Genomic DNA, 22,660 nt, shown 5'->3' with positions numbered 1-22,660 from the left:
ATGGGGCACAGACTGTATACATGTATTTTCTATACGTTCTCTTTGTAGGACTCCTTAACACTTGTTTCTAGCAAAGAAACTGATGTTATGTAAGAATGTTAAATACATACATTAAATATCTCCACTGTCATATCTGCAAGGTGGGCAATCTTAACTCCCCCTCACAGCGTGTTCTCTCCGTTGCATTTGCCTTTATCCCCCCCGCCTTGTGCATTTCTCGTCTTTGAAGTCTGAGAAGGTGATTTTGAGGAGAAGCTCAACTATTGAAATTTAATACTACTTGAAATACTATATTATATTTTATGTTCTTCCAAGTTGCAGATAATTATATGGGCGATCGTTTTTTATAGAGAGAATAAAACTTTTTTTTTTAAATAGTTTCATAACTTTCTACTTAAAATAATGAAAGTTTAGTTACTGTTTAAGTAAAGAGTAGTGTTGAGCGAATTTGTTCGGCATTTCAAATTCGGGTTTCGTGTTCGGGGTTCCAGCTTGTTCGCGCCAAAAAATTTGGCACGAACAAGCCGGAAACCCGAACGCGAACTCAAATTTGAAATGTCGAACAAATTCGCTCAACACTAGTAAGGAGCCACATTGTAGAAAAAGTTCTTTATACTGTTTAAAGGGAACTTGACATGACATGCCTGCTGCCCAATCCACTGGCAGAATATATCAGACTCCGGCTTCATGAATTCAGCCAGGTATGTTTCACTCTGAAACATACTTTAAAAGCCGCACAGGAGACTAGTCGGACAGACGGGTCCCAGGTGGCTAATCCCCACTCGCTGCCCCTTTAAGTGATACGTCTTTCCCTATACATGTATGTAGGGAGAGACCTGTCACTCCAGGGCAGCGGGTGTGGAGAAGCCGAAAGGGACCCGCCAGTCCGACTAGTCTCCTGTGCAGCTTCTTCCCCAGTGGTGATTAAACTATGCTTTTCTCTGCGTTTCAGAGTCAAACATACATGGCTGAGATCAGGCAGCCAGAATATGATGCACGCTGCACATGGATCATATATATATATATATATATCATCTGTCAGGTTCCCTTTAATGTCCTTTGTAAATTCTTTGCTGTAGAAATGTATGTAAAATGCTCACTGATGTCACAGATTTCTGTGTTGTGGCCTGAGAGATTTTACCGTGACGTCCATTTTAGAGTTCCGCCAAGATCTTTATCAGTAAGTAACATTGCAGACGGTTCAAAGTGAGAGCAACATTTTACAATCTTTCTAGTGTGATAAGTTGCAAGTTGTGCCAATTATTGAGTATGTAACCATCAAGCTATGTGCCACCATCCAGTGTGTAACCATCAAACTCTGTGCCATCAGAGTGTGCAACCATCAAGGTCTGTGCCACCATCCAGTGTGTAACCATCAAACTCTGTGCCATCAGAGTGTGTAACCATCAAGCTCTGTGCCCTCTGTGCCATCATCCAGTGTGTAACCATCAAGGTCTGTGCCACCATCCAGTGTGTAACCATCAAGCTCTGTGCCATCATACAGTGTGTAACCATCAAGCTCTGTGCCCTCTGTGCCATCATACAGTGTGTAACCATTAAGGTCTGTGCCACCATCCAGTGTGTAACCATCAAGCTCTTCTGCTGCTATCCAGTGTGTAACCAACAAGCTCTGTGCCATCATCCAGTGTGTAACCATTAAGCTCTGTGCCATCATAGAGTGTGTAACCATCAAGCTCTGTGCCATCATAGAGTGTGTAGCCATCAAACTCTGTGCCACCATCCAGTGTGTAACCAACAAGCTCTGAACCACCATCCAGTGTGTAACCATCAAGCTCTTCTGCTGCTATCCAGTGTGTAACCAACAAGCTCTGTACCATCATCCAGTGTGTAACCATCAAGCTCTGTGCCATCATAGAGTGTGTAACCATCAAGCTCTGAGCCACTATCCAGTGTGTAACCAACAAGCTCTGTGCCACCACCCAGTGTGTAACCATTAAGCTCTTCTGCTGCTATCCAGTGTGTAACCAACAAGCTCTGTGCCATCATCCAGTGTGTAACCATCAAGCTCTGTGCCATCATAGAGTGTGTAACCATCAAGCTCTTGTGCCACCATCAAGTGTGTAACCAACAAGCTCTGTGCCAACATCCAGTGTGTAACCATCAAGCTCTGTGGCACCATCCAGTGTGTAACCATCAAGCTCTGTGCCATCATCCAGTGTGTAACCATCAAGCTCTGTGCCATCATAGAGTGTGTAACCATCAAGCTCTGTGGCATCATAGAGTGTGTAACCATCAAACTCTGTGCCACCATCCAGTGTGTAACCAACAAGCTCTGTGCTACCATCCAGTGTGTAACCATCAAGCTCTTCTGCTGCTATCCAGTGTGTAACCAACAAGCTGTGCCATCATCCAGTGTGTAACCATCAAGCTTTGTGCCATCATAGAGTGTGTAACCATCAAGCTCTGAGCCACCATCCAGTGTGTAACCAACAAGTTCTGTACCACCATCCAGTGTGTAACCATCAAACTCTGTGCCACCATCCAGTGTGTAACCATCAAGCTCTTGTGCCACCATCCAGTGTGTAACCAACAAGCTGTGTGAAACTATATATGTCGTGTGTAGTCTTCAAACTCTTTGCAACAATGCAGTGTGTAACTACCAAGCTTTATGCAACTATCCAGTGTTTACCACTACTAAGCTACATAACTACTATTAAGCTCTGTGAAAAGTGTCAAGGAGGTAACCATCAAGCTCTGTGCAACTGCCTACCCTGTAACCTCCGAGCTTTGTGCCACAATCCAATGTGAAACCATTAAGCTCTGTGTAATTATCTAGCCTGTAACCTCCAAGCTGTCTTCCTCTATCCAGTGTGAAACCATCAAGCTCTGTGCAATTACCAATGTGTGTAACCAAACTTTGTGCAGCTGTTCAGTGTGTAACCATCAAGCTCTGTGCCACTAACCAGTGTGTAACCATTAAGTCTGCTCTCTTTGAGACTTTGCAACCAATGCATTGAGTTTTCTGGAGTTATGTAAAATTTGTTTCAGTTAAAGAGGTTGTCCGGGACATTAACATTGATGGCCTATCCTTAGGATAGGTCATCAATGTCTGATCGGTGAGAGTGCGACCCCTGTCACCCCCGCCGATCAGCTGCTCCCGGTGTCGGCTAGAACTGCTCAGCGACAGAGCTGGACAGAACAGCTCTGTCGACGGAATAGTGGCCCCGGCCGGGTACGGCACATCCATCCCCTATTAATTTGAAGAGCATAAGAGTAGAAGCAAGATGGAAATGGGCAGTTGTGAGGAAGAAATCAAATGTAGTGCCATAGCCACCACAACAGCAGAACTTGTGCAGCCGCTCTAAGATGAGCCAGAGGGCTGAGGAAGGTAACTGCAAAGACAGTGACAGCCATTGCCTGTTTACAATGGGCACTGAGATCACCCAGAGTCACACTGAGCTGCAAACAGAGCAGAGAGCTCAAGAGACCTAAAATCAAGAAGACGCCCAAAATAACTATCAACAATGTAAAAAATACAATTAGCATTAAAACCTGTCGACATTTTGTGATGACGCACTCCTTTTAGGCTATGGCTACACAGCAACACGTGTAACATGACGATGCAAACGCAGCAATGCATGGCAACATTGAATCTAATGATTTCCAATGGTGTTGTGCTACAACCTGCGACTGCGACACAAATGTTTTCAAATGTGTTGGATTTTTTGCCGCTGTTCAAAAGTCGCATGTGACATACTTGCCATAAGCTTTACTGTAAGTCACATGCAACTTGTGCGTGACTTATTTGTAACTTGGCTGTTTTATTTGCAGCAAAATCAGATTTCAAAAATTGTTGCGACTTTTCAGAGATTGGTCTTGTTTCTCGCGCTCCTCGTGGTCTTGTTTCTCTCACTCCTCGTGGTCTTGTTTCTCGCACTCCTCGTGGTCTTGTTTCTCTCACTCCTCATGGTCTTGTTTCTCGCACTCCTCATGGTCTTGTTTCTCGCGCTCCTCATGGTCTTGTTTCTCGCTCTCCTCGTGGTCTTGTTTCTCTCACTCCTCATGGTCTTGTTTCTCTCACTCCTCATGGTCTTGTTTCTCTCACTCCTCATGGTCTTGTTTCTCGCACTCCTCATGGTCTTGTTTCTCTCACTCCTCATGGTCTTGTTTCTCTCACTCCTCATGGTCTTGTTTCTCTCACTCCTCATGGTCTTGTTTCTCCCACTCCTCATGGTCTTGTTTCTCTCACTCCTCATGGTCTTGTTTCTCGCACTCCTCATGGTCTTGTTTCTCTCACTCCTCATGGTCTTGTTTCTCTCACTCCTCATGGTCTTGTTTCTCTCACTCCTCATGGTCTTGTTTCTCGCTCTCCTCGTGGTCTTGTTTCTCGCGCTCCTCATGGTCTTGTTTCTCGCACTCCTCATGGTCTTGTTTCTCGCACTCCTCATGGTCTTGTTTCTCTCACTCCTCATGGTCTTGTTTCTCTCACTCCTCATGGTCTTGTTTCTCTCACTCCTCATGGTCTTGTTTCTCTAACTCCCGATAGTCTTGTTTCTCTCACTCCTCATGGTCTTGCTTCTCTCACTCCTCATGGTCTTGTTTCTCTCACTCCTCATGGTCTTGTTTCTCCCACTCCTCATGGTCTTGTTTCTCTCACTCCTCATGGTCTTGTTTCTCTCACTCCTCATGGTCTTGTTTCTCGCACTCCTCATGGTCTTGTTTCTCTCACTCCTCATGGTCTTGTTTCTCTCACTCCTCATGGTCTTGTTTCTCTCACTCCTCATGGTCTTGTTTCTCTAACTCCCGATAGTCTTGTTTCTCTCACTCCTCATGGTCTTGCTTCTCTCACTCCTCATGGTCTTGTTTCTCTCACTCCTCATGGTCTTGTTTCTCCCACTCCTCATGGTCTTGTTTCTCTCACTCCTCATGGTCTTGTTTCTCTCACTCCTCATGGTCTTGTTTCTCGCACTCCTCATGGTCTTGTTTCTCTCACTCCTCATGGTCTTGTTTCTCTCACTCCTCATGGTCTTGTTTCTCTCACTCCTCATGGTCTTGTTTCTCTCACTCCTCATGGTCTTGTTTCTTGCACTCCTCATGGTCTTGTTTCTCTCACTCCTCATGGTCTTGTTTCTCTCACTCCTCATGGTCTTGTTTCTCCCACTCCTCATGGTCTTGTTTCTCGCACTCCTCATGGTCTTGTTTCTCTCACTCCTCATGGTCTTGTTTCTCTCACTCCTCATGGTCTTATTTCTCTCACTCCTCATGGTCTTGTTTCTCGCACTCCTCATGGTCTTGTTTCTCGCACTCCTCATGGTCTTATTTCTCTCACTCCTCATGGTCTTGTTTCTCGCACTCCTCATGGTCTTGTTTCTCTCACTCCTCATGGTCTTGTTTCTCTCACTCCTCATGATCTTATTTCTCGTACTCCTCATGGTCTAGTTTCTCGCACTCCTCTTGGTTTGTTTCTTTCATTTCTGCAATTGGTGCACATACCAGTCTAAGGCTATGTGCCCACAATGCAGAAATGCTCCGGATTTTTTCTGAGCGTTTCTGAATCTGCCCTGGCAGAAAAAAATGCATGCGGATTGTACATGCGGATTGTACATGCGGATTGTACATGCGGATTGTACATGCGTTTTTCTGCCAGGGACATGCGGAAGTGAAGCGTTCTTCACATGCGATTTCGCATGTGGGTTGTCAAGCGCTTTTCCAAGCGATTTTAGCATCACTTAGAAAAGTGCTTGACAACTTGGTCATGCTATATAAATCCATGCAACTGGCATTGGATTTATATAGTGTGACCAAGTTATATTAAAAGAATGGTAAAAAATAAAAAATAAACCTTATACTCACCTTCCGATGGCCCCCGGTCTCCTCCGGTGCGTCCAGTGTGTTGGGCGGCTTGCGGTGGTCTAAGAGGACCTTCCATGACGTCATTTAGTCATGTGACAGGTTACACGACCGCCGACGTCAGCGGTCGCGTTACCTGTCACATGACTAAATGACATAATGGCAGGTCCTTTTAGACCATCATGAGCCGCCGGGAAGCCAGGACGCATCGCTATGGAGACCGGGGGCCATCGGAAGGTGAGTATAATGTATTTTTTTATTTTAAATTCTTTTTTTTAACAGGTACTATGGTACCTGGGTCTGGATGAGAGTCTCCTCTTCTCCAGACCCGGGTACCATCCGCACATTGAATCGCTTAATATCCGCATGTGCACATGTAGTCATGCAGATATTAAGTGATTCAATGCAAGTCAATGGCGGCGAAAATGCCGCGATTACGCGAAAGAATTGGTAGTGCTGTGGATTTTTCTGAAATGATAATCCGCAGCATGTGCACAGCACATGCGGATTATCATTGGGGAACATAGCAGACCTTCTACCATGCATGTTTTAAGCGTTTCTGCAGCAGAATTGCCGCTGCGGAAACGCTTCAAATACGCATAGTGGGCACACAGCCTCATTGGTCCAGGAACTGTCCCGATTTCATACTTTGTTTGGCTGTGTTTCCATCTATCAATTGTGTCCCATTATTTTTTTTAAGCCTGAACCTGACACAACTAATGCAAAGTGCTGCATAAAGGGTGACCCTGAGTCAGAGGAGACTAAAGAGATGGGATAGCGTGATCCTCCGGAAAAGTGACCGATGAGACAGAGTGGCCTTCTGAAGACGGGTCCTGGGAGAGGATGCAAAGTCACGAGACTTTGAGCTTGTAATGCAGAAGGTAATGGGCCTTAACAGGACTGAGAGACGGGGACTAGTGAAGGGTCATGAGCAGAAGATCCAGGGCGCCAGTAGTGGAAGAATTAGGAGAGAGTAAAGCAGTCAGGACTGTGGCATTAAATCTGGGTTGTGATTAAGTAGAGATAAACAGTGTGCCTCACTAACCCTTGAGTAGACTACAGAGGAAGGACAATGGGACACTGTGTGGAAAAATTCCTCATACTGAAATGGAAACGTCCATAAGACTGTTTACCAGCTATCTTTTGTATATAACCCTTATAAAGTTACCGTTCAGTAAAGAGTTTATTTTTGATGGTGGTCTCCCTCATTGAACTGTAGAACATCTGGTCCTGGCAAACCCACGACATCGGTTACATGCAGCCTGCACGGGCATAAGGCCCACACAGCACAAGTCCATACACCTAGCCATGACCTCTACTTTTATGCCTCGCCTACGGCTGCCGCCCCGTGCCACGTTACACTTGGCGTAGATGGCAGAATAGAGTCTTGCAGCTGAAGAAAAAAAGCAGAGGGAAGATTCGAGTTACAGGAAAGATGGCGGTCTAACATGGCACTGAACAAGGACTGCAAAATGGCGGTGGGTGGCAGGAAATGGAGAGACGGACCCGCCCATCGTGGCCATAGAAGAACACCTGGTCCTGAAACACCCACACAATCGGATACATGGGGCCTGCACACGGGCATGAGGACCTCACAGTACAAGTGCACACACTCAGCCAGGACCCACACTTTCAAGTAACGTGCCTGGGCGTTGGAGACGAGTGCTTCACCCCTGGTTGTGCTCCGTGACACGTTACGCCACACTTAAGGGAAAAAGCCCTTAAAATGAGTATTAACTCGCCATCCAATCTTTATTAAGTGGGTAATTGTTCTTTATCAGCATTCTTCCAGCACTATAAGTATTGGAGCTTCCTCCACTTACACCCATTAATGCATTGCACTGAATATTCTCCAATGACTTGCCTGCCCTGAACCAAAACCCTGTTATGCTTCTTTGCAGTCTGACACAAGAGAGCAGGAACAGAGAGAGAAAGACAAAGTCTTCCTGGCTGAGGACAGTTTGTGAGACAAAAGATGTCATTTTATCTGCTTAAAACCTCAGTTTAGATAAAGCATTTTGGCCATGGGATAACCGTAAGTTTATTAAAATATGACCATGTAAATATTGGTAAATTGCTGGGAGTAATAACAGTATTTCTGCCAGAAATAAAAATTAATTTGTGGCTGTTTTTTGGTTGTAAATTTGGCACATCGATCTTTAGAATGAGTAATTCCAAATTCCGATAGATATTGGTGGATTCCGTGCAAGAAACTTTTCTTAAAAAAAACAAAACAAAACATAAATGTATAAAAAACAAAAAACAAACAAAAAAAAAACCTAAGTCCCTACAACTTGCTAATAAAGTGATTGCTTCTCAGCAGATGACGGCGCTGGCCATGGTGTCACCAGTATGGATCGTGACTTCTGGGATCTGGTCAGTGGCTACCGTGGTCTCCGTAGCTTAGACCTAATTTTTGGAGGTATTTTTGGCCGTGACCTCATTTCTCTCTGGGTTAGAGTCAGGCAGCCGTAATGTAAGTGCGTCTATACATTTCCCTTGCTTCACTCGGCACTCACTTCATGCACTTGTTGATTTCATATGTGATTTGATGGCCCCAGATCAGCAGCTTCCTGTTCACACTGGGAGGAGGAACGAGATCTTAACCCCAAGGACAAGATACCACCAGGAGCAGACACATCTGCACCCCACATCCTGCAGGTAAGAAGCACAAACTTTACTTTTATAAACTTTTCTTTGTTTTATTCTAAACTTTTTTTTGCTGTAATTTTTTATACAATTTTTCAAAAAATAAAAAAAAAGTTAAAAAGGAAGAGAAACCAAATGAAAAAAAAAAAAGACTTTACAGTTTATAGACGAGCATATATGGGAGTAGATCTAATCCCATCTGCTTTGCAAATTTGGGAATTTCTTACAAATTACTGGATTTAATTTTTTTTCATTTTTGTTTTTAGCCCTGAGTTCACATAGGATTCAGTTGTATCGGTCAAAAAAAAAACCCAAAAAAGACTAAGGACAATTGGCATTGCCTAAAACCACCGAGGGCACAGATCAGATATAGAAAATATTATTTTACTAACAGAACAGTCAAGAAGAAAAGTGAAAAAAATCACTAGTAGTAAAAATAGATTAAATGCAAGCAAAAGTAGGTATAAAATAAATATATAAAAAGTATTACATTGTATAAAAATAGAGAACAAATGAATAATTTAAAAAAAGCTAATATAGGAAAGAAAATTTTTTTAAACATTAAAAAATAAATATAAATATATATATATGTATTTATGTGTGTGTGTATATATCGATATATAGATATACATAGATACGGTATATAGATATATATAAAAATTATATATACATTTTTTTTCTGGTCATTATCTGCCATCCATGTAGATAGTAGTAATTGTAGTGATGGTATAAGAATATTTTTATTATTTATTTATATTGCTTTCTAATTTATGGTTTGATGATACGTTTACTTTTACAAAGCTGTTTTGTGCTTTTGTAGTTCAGCTCAGAGATTTTTCTCTATTTTTAGGAAAAATGTTATGAAATTTAAACGCAGTTTAATTATAAAATTGCTCAGAAAGTTATAATGAGCGTTTACCCCTGAAAGTACGAAAAAAAAATTCCACTTTCAAATTGTAAAAAATAAAATCATCTTTTAAGTTTCTGGGAAATTAATTATGCTGTGATAAGATGAGATCACTTGTTAAATAAAGTTTAGTATTTTTTAAAAAAAAGTTTTTAAAGAAGTTTTATGTTTTTTTTAGCATGAGTTTTTGAAAGGTTGTGTTGGACACAGAAGAAAGGGATTTTTTACGTTTTTTAGGGGTACATTTTTATGGGATGGAGTGGTAGAAGATACAAAGTGTCCCTAGTGCCGAAGGTGGGCCATAAATAAGATCATGTGTTACACATGGTGGTGGGTAAAGGGTCCTGATATTAATTTTGTATTGGGTCCCTGTAGATTTGAGATACATCTCTGGGGGGTTTGGGTTTGCATGGACTCCTCCAAAATAGCCAATTTGTTATATATGTTCCCCTATCACTATAATCTTATACGAGGTCTTGGGGAAGGTGGCTGTCAGAGCCAAAAATTTTGCAAAATAAAAATTATCTATATTTACATTTTCACTGCAATTTAAAGTAACATAATTACAAATTAATTTTGTAGAAGTAGCATCTAAAATTATTCGCTGATTACTTTAACCTCAAAATTGGCAACGTGACCTGAACTTGGTCTCAAAAAGTCCACCAGCCATTTAATCCTATTTTTTCTTGTGGGACCTCAAACGTTATGTGTACATGAGGTTCCTAATGTAAGGTAAAGAATGTAACAGAGCTAAAATTGTTACTTTTTTTTATTTGGAAGGATACGAAAAGCCAATGAGTTGACCCGCAGTCCTATGTAAAACTGATATCACAGCGTGATATGTTTTGCCACATAACTGACTAACTTCAGCGACACCAACAAACTCATTCTGGCAATTGATTGGGGTCCTGACTACTTGGTTTTATACATGGGAACATTATCCCTTAAATATCACGCTGAGAGCACAAGGTAATTAAACAGATTTTTGGATTTTAGGCGACCGGCAACACCCACGCACTTAAGGACATATACATATAATACATGTACTATATGACATTAGTCTAAAGATATTTATTCCAGCATATAGGATCCTTTTAAAAAAATGATTTTTTTTAGATAATATATAATTGTTGCTTATTATAAATATAAATAAAAATAAAATAAAAAAAATAAAAAAAATCAATAATAAATAACTAAAATAAAAACACCGAAAATATTAAAATCCGGTCACAATTAACAATTTTCATCTGCAGTTCAATTGCGCGGGGATCTCGATGTGCGCGAAGGTTACAAAATGTAAAATTTGGTTTCTCAGGGCTGGTTTCGGGGGGAACCCGACCACCGACCTGAGTTTCTTTAGAAGCATGGGTCCGGCCAGACTGACCCACTGGACGATCCTGCAGTGTCTGAGGCTCTGACACAATAATGGGCCCCTGTGGTCCAGCAGAACACACAAGCCCGGTTGGACTTTGGAGTAATTATGTACAACCAGGGTCTGTGTCGTATGGGGCATGTTCTGTACTGAAGGAGGCTGGATGTCATGTCACCTTCTCTGGTGGACCCAAGACCCCCAGTCCCACACTCTCCATATTATATAGGTATTCTACGGCAGAAGTATTGCCTCGAGGGGAGTATATCTCCATATTAAGACGTTTCATAAACGCCTGTGTACCCCCATATATTATAAGATGAGTATAGAGTTCCAAAGCGTCGTTTCTGGGGGTCTAAAGTCATGATTTGGTCTAGAATGTGAGTCTTGTCCAATGTGTCCACATGGAGGGACTGTTGGAGCAGGTACCTGGGTGCTAAGTGCCAGGAGGCTACCAACAAGCCTCTCTACCTAGGGTGTTCCGAAACAAGACAAGGACAGTGAATTGAATCTTTACCCCCTGGTTAAGGAAAGTTTAGCTACACCTGTGTCCATATATATATAGGACCTATGGAAAAAGACATTTCTTACCCGCTTTCAACTCGTAACCCAAGATCTGTCATCTGCGACTGACAAGCAATAACTCTTCCAGAACTTGGAGAGAAGCTCCAACCAATGGCCGTAATATTTTATCCGCTCCTCTTTATAGGGTCTTAAAAACAAAAATTGAGAGGCTTCGATAAAAACTTTTTCCCCCTGAATTCTATTTTCTTTACTCTTCATCTTGTACAGTGACGGGTTCACTTTATTTTCTGTTTGGAGGACGTTGATTTGAAAGTAAAACTGATTTCTACTTTGTTGATAAAAGCACGAAAAACACCAACATCGTCTGTGACATTAAAGTTCTTCCTCTTGTTGTGGCGTTACATGTTCTTTTCTTGTTATTTTTTTATGGCCTTGTTTGACCTTTTAGTGATTTGCACCGCGTCCGTATATTTGACATTTACGCTCTCAGGGTCTCCAGCTCACAATTAGATAAGTTTGTACTGAGGAGATCACCTCAGAACATTTTTATTTCCACTGTTCTGACCTATTTCGTCGTGGGGCGAGCCACCATTGAGGTTGGTTTTGCATCTGCTACTGGGCTTATAAAAAGATGGATGGTCTCATTTCTCCACTGAGGAAAGTGAGCTTACACAGGGCTCCATGTTTTTAAAAACGCCAGTTTTCTAATTTTGAGTGTCCGAAATTTCACATTTCTGACCATATCACAAAAACAACATAAAGCGTTGTACTGTGAACTTATCCTCAGCAAAAAATGTAAAAAGAACGAAAATTTTTTGGTCTTCTACTTTTTCATGGAGACTTCCCCTTTCTTGCCCCCGTTCCTTAAAATTTAGTTTGAGGGTATAGGATCGGGCTGATTCTGCAAAGGTCTACCTCCCCAACCCATCTGGTTGCATCGGACACCTAGCACAGATATACCCTTCCCTTTTAGGTAAGCCCCATCCCTAGATCGCTTTAAAGGAACACTTCAAGAGTTTGAACTATGATTGGAAGTTCGTTAACCTGTTTGAATGGATATCAAGCATGGCATCTCCGCTCCATCCATTCTCGATGGGACCACCGGACATAGCCGAACGCACCACCACCTCCATTGGGAATAATTGGAATGAAGTTGCACAAGCTTAACCTCTGCTCCATTGCACGGTTCTCGAGAACAGTGGGGGTTCAGTGGTCAGACACCAAGTGATCAAGTAGTTATCGAATGGATTACTTCCAATCTTGGTGGAAATCCTTTAACTCAACAGATTTAGTCCTGGGCTTTAACCCCATACCATTGTAAATTTACATTGCAGGCTTAAAGCTTCTGATGGATCAGGCTGTTAAACATAACCAGGGACCGTAAGGAGAAGACAGAAGTGGTTTACTACCGATTCTGTCTTCTCCTTTGCCGGCTACGTAAGACAGCAATTGGCACTGCCATTGCTTCATTAGGACCTGGCGATCACGTGATTGCAGGATCTCTGTCCAAGTATGGCAGAGTTATAGGGTCCTGGCACACTCAGTCCTCAACAGAAAAAAATATATAAAAGAAACCTGTCCCTATAAATTTTATTATATACGTTTCCACGGCCAACTGAATTGCTCTCTCCATTCACTTCTACAGGATATCTGAAAATTAGCAAATCATGTTTAGCCTGTGACGGGGCCTCATTTTTGGGATTGATGGTCCCAGGGGTGGATGTGCCATCAAAAGATGGGAATACCCCTTGAAGACTAAGTCTAAGTTCGGGAAAGTGGTGGTGCTCCAAGAGGGGAGCAGCCCTGTCTGCTAGGATTTATCCAAGAAGAAATCCTATCTGGTGATGTAATGCAGAACAAGAAGAAAAACTTTGTGAAAGGTTCTTACCTTGAGTGATTCCACTATTATTAGACCTCAACGGTGACAACTGTCTGTAGGTGTCTGTGACTCAGACAGTAAAATGATGAATGTAGAGAATCCCTCCCTGACAGTGATGGCTGAACCCGCAAATCTACACATCATATATGGAGAAACGCTGGAGCTCAATTCATCCATGTGATGACAACACCGTGGTAAATCCTCCGCACAATTAATCATTCAAAGAATTCACACTTAAAAGGAACGTTTCACCTCGGGAAAAGTTATGTATCTGCAGATCCTGGGTTATTCTGTAAGTAAATAGTGTAACAATGCAGCCCAGCTGTCGTAATGAAAGTGTGGCTACTGGAAGAATAGGAACTTATTTCCTCCCAGAAGCCACCGGCTTTCATTCCAGGGGACGTGCAAGAAGTGGCTGCAATTACCGCCGCTCTCTAAAGCAGATCTATGCAGAGCGAGCGGTCAATCAAAGTGCTGAGCATGATTATAATAGTAGTTATATTCTTGTGCATAGGAGGCAGTATTATAGTAGTTATATTCTTGTGCATAGGAGAAGTATTATAGTAGTAATATTCTTGTACATAGGAGCAGTATTATAGCAGTTATATTCTTATACATAGGAGGCAGTATTATAGTAGTTATATTCTTGTACATAGGGGGCAGTATTATAGTAGTTATATTTTTGTGCATAGGAGAAGTATTATAGTAGTTATATTCTTGTACATAGGAGCAGTATTATAGCAGTTATATTGTTATACATAGGAGGCAGTATTATAGTAGTTATATTCTTGTACATAGGGGGCAGTATTATAGTAGTTATATTCTTGTATACAGGAGCAGTATTATAGTAGTTATATTCTTGTGCATAGGAGAAGTATTATAGTAGTTATATTCTTGTACATAGGAGCAGTATTATAGTAGTTATATTCTTGTGCATAGGAGCAGTATTATAGCAGTTATATTCTTATACATAGGAGGCAGTATTATAGTAGTTATATTCTTGTACATAGGGGGCAGTATTATAGTAGTTATATTCTTGTATACAGGAACAGTATTATAGTAGTTATATTCTTGTACATAGGGGGCAGTATTATAGTAGTTATATTCTTGTACATAGGAGCAGTATTATAGTAGTTATATTCTTGTACATAGGAGCAGTATTATAGTAGTTATATTCTTGCACATAGCAGCAGTATTATAGTAGTTATATTCTGGTACATAGAGGGCAGTATTATAGTAGTTATATTCTTGTACATAGGAGCAGTATTATAGTAGTTATATTCTTGTACATAGGAGCAGTATTATAGTAGTTATATTCTTGTACATAGGAGCAGTATTATAGTAGTTATATTCTTGTACATAGGAGCAGTATTATAGTAGTTATGTTCTTGTACATAGGGGCAGTATTATAGTAGTTATATTCTTGTACATAGGAGGCAGTATTATAGTAGTTATATTCTTGTAAATAGGGGGCAGTATTATAGTAGTTATATTCTTGTACATAGGAGCAGTATTATAGTAGTTATATTCTTGTACATAGGGGGCAGTATTATAGTAGTTATATTCTTGTACATAGGAGCAGTATTATAGTAATTATATTCTTGTGCATAGGAGAAGTATTATAGTAGTTATATTCTTGTACATAGGGGCAGTATTATAGTAGTTATATTCTTGTACATAGGGGCGGTATTATAGTAGTTATATTCTTATACATAGGAGCAGTATTATAGTAGTTATATTCTTGTACATAGGAGGCAGTATTATAGTAGTTATATTCTTGTACATAGGAGCAGTATTATAGTAATTATATTCTTGTACATAGGAGAAGTATTATAGTAGTTATATTCTTGTACATAGGGGCAGTATTATAGTAGTTATATTCTTGTGCATAGGAGAAGTATTATAGTAGTTATATTCTTGTACATAGGGGCAGTATTATAGTAGTTATATTCTTGTACATAGGGGCAGTATTATAGTAGTTATATCCTTGTACATAGGAGCAGTATTATAGCAGTTATATTCTTATACATAGGAGGCAGTATTATAGTAGTTATATTCTTGTACATAGGGGGCAGTATTATAGTAGTTATATTCTTGTATACAGGAGCAGTATTATAGTAGTTATATTCTTGTACATAGGGGGCAGTATTATAGTAGTTATATTCTTGTACATAGGAGCAGTATTATAGTAGTTATATTCTTGTACATAGGAGCAGTATTATAGTAGTTATATTCTTGCACATAGCAGCAGTATTATAGTAGTTATATTCTTGTACATAGGAGGCAGTATTATAGTAGTTATATTCTTGTACATAGGGGGCAGTATTATAGTAGTTATATTCTTGTACATAGGAGCAGTATTATAGTAGTTATATTCTTGTACATAGGGGCAGTATTATAGTAGTTATATTCTTGTTCATACGGGCAGTATTATAGTAGTTATATTCTTATACATAGGAGCAGTATTATAGTAGTTATATTCTTGTACATAGGGGGCAGTATTATAGTAGTTATATTCTTGTACATAGGGGGCAGTATTATAGTAGTTATATTCTTGTACATAGGAGCAGTATTATAGTAGTTATATTCTTGTACATAGGGGGCAGTATTATAGTAGTTATATTCTTGTACATAGGAGCAGTATTATAGTAGTTATATTCTTGTATATAGGGGCAGTATTATAGTAGTTATATTCTTGCACATAGGAGCAGTATTATAGTAGTTACATTCTTTTACATAAAGGGCAGTATTATAGTAGCTTTATTCTTGTACATAGGAGCAGTATTATAGTAGTTATATTCTTGTACATAGGGGCAGTATTATAGTAGTTTATTCTTTTACATAGGGGGCAGTATTACAGTAGTTATATTCTTTTACATAGGGGCAGTATATTCATAGTTTGGCAAGCTAATACTTGACGATTGAATTTATTAGTTAGGGCTGGTATAATGTAATCTGTAAGGTCTGTAGCTAAACAGGCTTGGCAATGCTTAGAAGCACAGCTTCTACTATTGAGGCATGATGGGGGTGACATTCAGAATACATAATGATATTGTAGAAGACCTGTTTTCTTACACAAATAACAAGACCATCAAATTGAATATTTATACAAACTGAAATCACTCATTAAATGTAAAATCGGAAAAAGGCTAAAATTATAAATGGAAGGTTAGATGAATGTCTCCTCCTGGGATATACAACAATATGGTAATATTATGGTCGCTGTCACTGCAGATACCTTGTGTGTTTTAATGATCCAAAGATTACGTTCTCACTGGTAGCAGAATGTGGCAGAAGAACTAACGATGCTCAACAATAAATACAATATACATAAAAACTTGTTATTTTCTGAAGGGTCTTCTGGATCAGGGGGAGGTTTGAAAAATCTGTCTCATACGCTTCTCTCCCACTCCTTCCTGTTGAGAAAGCTGCTTTTATCTAAGATATAAGAAACCTTCTATGTCTTCAGGATTAAGAGAAGAATCCTTTATGATGATGTCTTATCTTGCAAGGATGTAACTCACAAAAGCCTGGCATCAAAAACAATGAGCTCAGGAAGTCATACCCAGATTGTCCCTTGTAGAGCCCTCCTACCTACATCCGAAATATTATATCAGTAATATTCTTGTACATAGGGGCAGTATTATAGTAGTTATATTCTTGTACATAGGAGCAGTATTATAGTAGTTATATTCTTGTACATAGGGGGCAGTATTATAGTAGTTATATTCTTGTACATAAGAGCACTATTATAGTAGTTATATTCTTGTACATAGGAGCAGTATTATAGTAGTTATATTCTTGTACATAGAAGCAGTATTATAGTAGTTATATTCTTGTACATAGGGGGCAGTATTATAGTAGTTATATTCTTGTACATAGGGGCAGTATTATAGTAGTTATATTCTTGTACATAAGAGCAGTATTATAGTAGTTATATTCTTGTACATGGGGGCAATATTATAGTAGTTATATTCTTGTACATAGGAGCAGTATTATAGTAGTTATATTCTTGTACATAGAAGCAGTATTATAGTAGTTATATTCTTGTACATAGGGGGCAGTATTATAGTAGTTATATTCTTGTACATAGGGGCAGTATTATAGTAGTTATATTCTTGTACATAAGAGCAGTATTATAGTAGTTATATTCTTGCACATTTGGCAGTATTATAGTAGTTATATTCTTGTACATTTGGCAGTATTATAGCAGTTATATTCTTGTACATTTGGCAGTAGTATAGTAGTTATATTCTTGTACATAAGAGCAGTATTATAGCAGTTATATTCTTGTACATAGGGGGCAATATTATAGTAGGTATATTCTTGTACATAGGAGCAGTATTATAGTAGTTATATTCTTGGACATAGGGAACAGTATTATAGTAGTTATATTCTTGTACATATGGAGCAGTATTATAGTAGTTATATTCTTGTACATAAGGGCAGTATTATAGTAGTTATATTCTTGTACATATGGGCAATATTATAGTAGTTATATTCTTGTACATAAGAGCAGTATTATAGTAGTTATATTCTTGTACATAGGGGGCAGTGTTATAGTAGTTATATTCTTGTACATAGGGAGCAGTATTATAGTAGTTATATTCTTGTACATAGGCGGCAGTATTATACTAGTTATATTCTTGTACATGAGAGACGGTATTATAGTAGTTATAGTCTTGTACATAGGGGACAGTATTATAGTAGTTATATTCTTGTACATAGGGAGCAGTATTATAGTAGTTATATTCTTGTACATAGGGGGCAGTATTATAGTAGTTATATTCTTGTACATAGGGGGCAGTATTATAGTAGTTATATTCTTATACATAGGAGCAGTATTATAGTAGTTATATTCTTGTACATAGGGGCAGTATTATAGTAGTTATATTCTTGTACATAGGAGCAGTATTATAGTAGTTATATTCTTGTACATAGGAGCAGTATTATAGTAGTTATATTCTTGTACATAGGAGCAGTATTATAGTAGTTATATTCTTGTACATAGGAGGCATTATTATAGTAGTTATATTCATGTACATAGAGAGCAGTATTATAGTAGTTATATTCTTGTACATAGGGGGCAGTATTATAGTTGTTATATTCTTGTGCATAGGCGGCAGTATTATAGTAGTTATATTCTTGTACATAGGGAGCAGTATTATAGTAGTTATATTCTTGTACATAGGGGGCAGTATTACAGTAGTTATATTCTTGTACATAGGGGGCAGTATTATAGTAGTTATATTCTTGTACATAGGCGGCAGTATTATAGTAGTTATATTCTTGTACATAGGGGGCAGTATTATAGTAGTTATATTCTTGTACATAGGAGCAGTATTATAGTAGTTATATTCTTGTACATAGGCGGCAGTATTATAGTAGTTATCATAGAATCATAGAATCATAGAATGGTAGAGTTGGAGGGGACCTCCTGGGTCATCTGGTCCAACCCCCTGCTCAAAGCAGGATTCACTAGATCATCTCAGACAGATGTCTGTCCAGCCTCTGTTTGAAGACGTCCATTGAAGGGGAACTCACCACCTCTCGTGGCAGCCTGTTCCACTCATTGATCACCCTCACTGTCAAACAGTTTTTTCCAATATCTAATCTGTGTCGCCTCCCATTTAGTTTCATCCCATTGCTTCTAGTCTTTCCTTGTGCAAATGAGAATAAAGATGATCCTTCTACAATGTGACAGCCCTTGTCATATTTGTAGACAGCTATTAAGTCTCCTCTCAGTCTTCTTTTTTGAAAGCTAAACATTCCCAAATCCTGTAACCGTTCCTCATAGGACATGGTTTGCAGACCAGTCACCATTCTGGTCGCTCTTCTCTGAACTTGCTCCAGTTTGTCTATGTTTTTTTTAAAATGTGGTGCCCAAAACTGTACACAGTATTCCAGATGAGGTCTGACCAAAGAGGAGTAAAGACCGATAATGACTTCACGTGATCTAGACTGTATGCTTCTGTTAATACATCCCAGAATTGTATTTGCCTTTTTTGCTGCTGCATCACACTGTTGACTCATGTTCAGTCTATGATCTATTAGTATACCTAAGTCTTTTTCACATGTACTGTTGCTTAGCTCTATTCCTCCCATTCTGTATATGCTTTTTTCATTTTTATTGCCCAGATGTAGTACTTTGCATTTTTCCCTGTTAAAAACCATTCTGTTGGTTGCTGCCCACTGCTCCAGTTTATTTAGGTCTTTTTGAATCCTCTCTCTCTCTTCTCTAGTATTAGCTATCCCTCCTAGCTTTGTGTCATCAGCAAATTTAATCAGTTTACCCTCAATTCCTTCATCTAAATCATTGATAAAGATGTTGAACAATACAGGTCCCAGGACGGAGCCCTGTGGTACCCCACTTGAGACATTCATCCAGCTGGATGTGAAGCCATTTACAACCACCCTTTGAGTCCGATCACTAAGCCAGTTATGAATCCACATAACAGTTGCCTGGTCCATTGCATACTTGGTCATTTTTTCAATAAGGATGGTGTGAGATACTTTGTCAAATGCTTTGCTGAAGTCAAGATATACTATATCTACAGCATTTCCCTGATCCACCCAGTCAGTGATTCTGTCATAGAAGGAAATTAAGTTAGTCTGACATGACTTGTTAGTTACAAACCCATGCTGACTCTGGTTAATCACTTCATTCTTATCCAGGTACTTACATACATGTTGTTTAATAATTTGTTCAAAGATCTTTCCTGGTATAGAAGTCAGACTCACCGGCCTATAGTTCCCTGGGTCCACCTTCTTCCCCTTTTTGAAGATAGGAACAACATTTGCTCTTCTCCAGTCTTCTGGGACTTCTCCTGTTCTCCAAGAATTTTCAAAGATTATGGAGAGTGGTTCTAAAATTTCTTCTACGATCTCCTTCAGTACTCTGGGGTGTAATTCATCTGGACCTGGAGACTTGAACTCATTTATGTTAGCTAAATATTCCCTCACAATCTTTATGTTTACAGATAACTTGGATTCTTCTATTCCTTTAAAAGGACAGTGAAGATCAGTTGATGTTACATTTTCTTTCTGAGAGAAAACAGATGCAAAATAGGAATTAAAAAGTTTGGCCTTCTCAACATCCTCTCTTACCATTTCTCCATTTTCATCCTGTAAAAATCCTATAGCATCTTTGACTTTTCTTTTACTTTTGACATACCCCCAAAATCCTTTTTTATTGCTTTTGACATCTCTTGCAAGCCTTAATTCATTGTCAGCTTTAGCTAACCTGATACGTGCCCTGCAGGATCTGCAGACTGCATTATAATCTTCTTTAGATATGCCTCCCTCTTTCCATTTAATAAACATTTCTTTCTTTCTTTTTAGCATGTGTTTAAGTTCTGTGTTCATCCATCCTGGTTTCCTTAAATGCTTCCCATTCTTCCTACTTTTCGGGATTGTTAACGATTGTGCTTTGAGAATCTCATTTTTAAAAATTTCCCATCCTTCCTGGACATTTTTGTCCTTAAGGACATCCAGCCATTGGATCCCTCCTATTCTCTTTCTGAGTCTCTTAAAATCTGCCTTTCTAAAATCTAACCTTGAAGTTTGAGTCTTCACATGTCTTCCTCCTCTAGTTATCCAAAATTCTATAATAGCATGATCGCTGCCTCCTAGGGTCCCAGCCACCTTTACCTCCTCAACCATTTCCTCCCTGTTTATAAGGATTAGATCCAAAGTAGCAGATCCCCTTGTTTTCTCCCCTACCTTTTGGAAGATAAAGTTGTCAGCAAGAGAGGATAAGAATTTGCTTGACCTGTTAGTTTTACTTGAGAGAGATTCCCAACAAATGTCTGGATAGTTGAAATCTCCCATGACCACTACGTCATATTTTTTGGAGAACTTGGTCACTTGATACATAAAGAGTTCATCCATATCTTCAGCTTGCCCAGGTGGCCTGTAGTAAATGCCTACAATGGTGTCCTTTCCGTTGTTCTCTCCTTGTATTCTTACCCAAACAGTTTCCACAGAACTCCCAGTCTCTGAAGCTTCAATCTCTGTGCAGATATACGCTTTTCTAACATACAATGCGACACCTCCTCCTCGTTTATCAAGTCTGTTTCTTGCAAATAAGTTGTATCCTTTTAGCCTTTTATTCCAATCATGTGTATCGTCCCACCAAGTTTCAGTGATTCCAATGACATCATATTCCTTTTCCTGCATTAGTAGTTCCAATTCTCCTTGTTTGTTGCCCATGCTTTGTGCATTTGTATAAAAACATTTTAGTTTGTGATTGGTTTCTCTTCCTCCCATATTTTTATTATTTAAATTGTTTTGTCTTTGTTCTTCCTTTCCACTTCCAGTAGCAGAGATCTCAATAGTATTTGTCAGCTGTATGGCTTTTTCTGGCCTTTTGCTTCCCTTCCCACATTGTTCTAGTTTAAAGCTCTTCTGATGAGTGTAGCAAGGCGACTTCCAAATACATGTTTTCCAGTCTTCGTAAGGTGCACCCCATCTCTAGCAAGTAGTCCATCGTATAGGTAATTCATTCCGTGATCCAGAAATCCAAATCCTTGTTGACGGCACCATCGACGTAGCCAGTTGTTCACCTGTAGAATCTTATTCCACCTCATTGTTCCATGGCCATCCACTGGGAGGATGGATGAGAAGACCACCTGCGCTCCCAATTCTTTCACTTTCTTGCCTAAGTCTTCAAAGTCACTGCAGATGGTTTCCAGGTCCTTTCTTGCGGTGTCATTTGTCCCCACATGTATTAGCAGGAATGGGTAGTGATCTGTAGGTCTGAAGAGTCTTGATATCCTGTCAGACACATCTTTAATTTTTGCTCCTGGAAGACAGCACGTTTCTCTTGAGGTTATGTCTGGTCTGCAGATAGCGGCCTCTGTTCCTCTTAACAGGGAATCCCCCATGACCACCACTCTCCGTTTTTTCTTCACAACATTCTTCTTTCTCCATCCAGGAGGATTCTGAGGACTTACAAGGTTATTCATTGCTGGCAAAGTCTTATTTTGCTGTATTTCTTCATGGTTCTCCTGCGTGAGAGCCTGGTACTGGTTCCTGAGCAGTATGGGTGCTGACTGCCTCTCGATCCTCCTGCTTCTGTGGGTCACATGCTTCCATTCCTCTGTTTCGTCAGGTGCAGTTCGAATTTCTTCTCTTTCTGAATCATGAAGAGATAATTCTGCTCTGTCTAAGAACTCTTCACCTTCCTTAATGATTTTCAAGGTAGTTAACCTCTCTTCTAGATTTCGCAACTTTTCCTCCAACAGGGACACAAGCTTGCATTTCTGGCATGTGAAGTTTGGCTTTTCCACTGGCAAGTCTGTGAACATGTAGCAGGATATGCAGCTCACCAAATGGCTCCTGGACTCTTCCATGTTCTTACTGTTAATGTTCTGAAAACAGTGAAAAAGGCTTCAAAATGCGCGCGGTTTACCGATGTCCTCTTTTCAGCTCCAACAGCCAAAATCCAGTGTTCTTTGAGCTCGCGGAGACTCTTCACTCACCCCAAAATGCAGTGGGAATATGCAAATTATCTCCTCAG

At 39.7% G+C, this 22,660-nt stretch overlaps 1 protein-coding gene across 1 annotated transcript in view; it reads left to right on the top strand.

Annotated features, from left to right (window-relative positions):
* Nucleotides 1-8,315: 8,315 nt before the first annotated feature.
* The window catches only part of LOC141271194 (T-cell surface glycoprotein CD4-like), an 84,616-nt gene continuing 70,271 nt past the window's right edge, over nt 8,316-22,660 (top strand). Inside the window, exon 1 of the mRNA XM_073681300.1 lies at nt 8,316-8,472. The gene's annotated coding sequence lies outside the window, so the exon portion shown is untranslated. The remainder of the gene's footprint in view (nt 8,473-22,660) is intronic.

The sequence above is a fragment of the Phyllobates terribilis genome, unplaced genomic scaffold (genome assembly GCF_046119375.1).
Source record: "Phyllobates terribilis strain yellow unplaced genomic scaffold, ASM4611937v1 Scaffold_5__5_contigs__length_657084704, whole genome shotgun sequence".
In the NCBI taxonomy this organism is placed as follows: domain Eukaryota; kingdom Metazoa; phylum Chordata; class Amphibia; order Anura; family Dendrobatidae; genus Phyllobates; species Phyllobates terribilis.
Note: the sequence above shows the minus strand (reverse complement) of the source record. Positions and strands in the feature narration are given on the sequence as shown.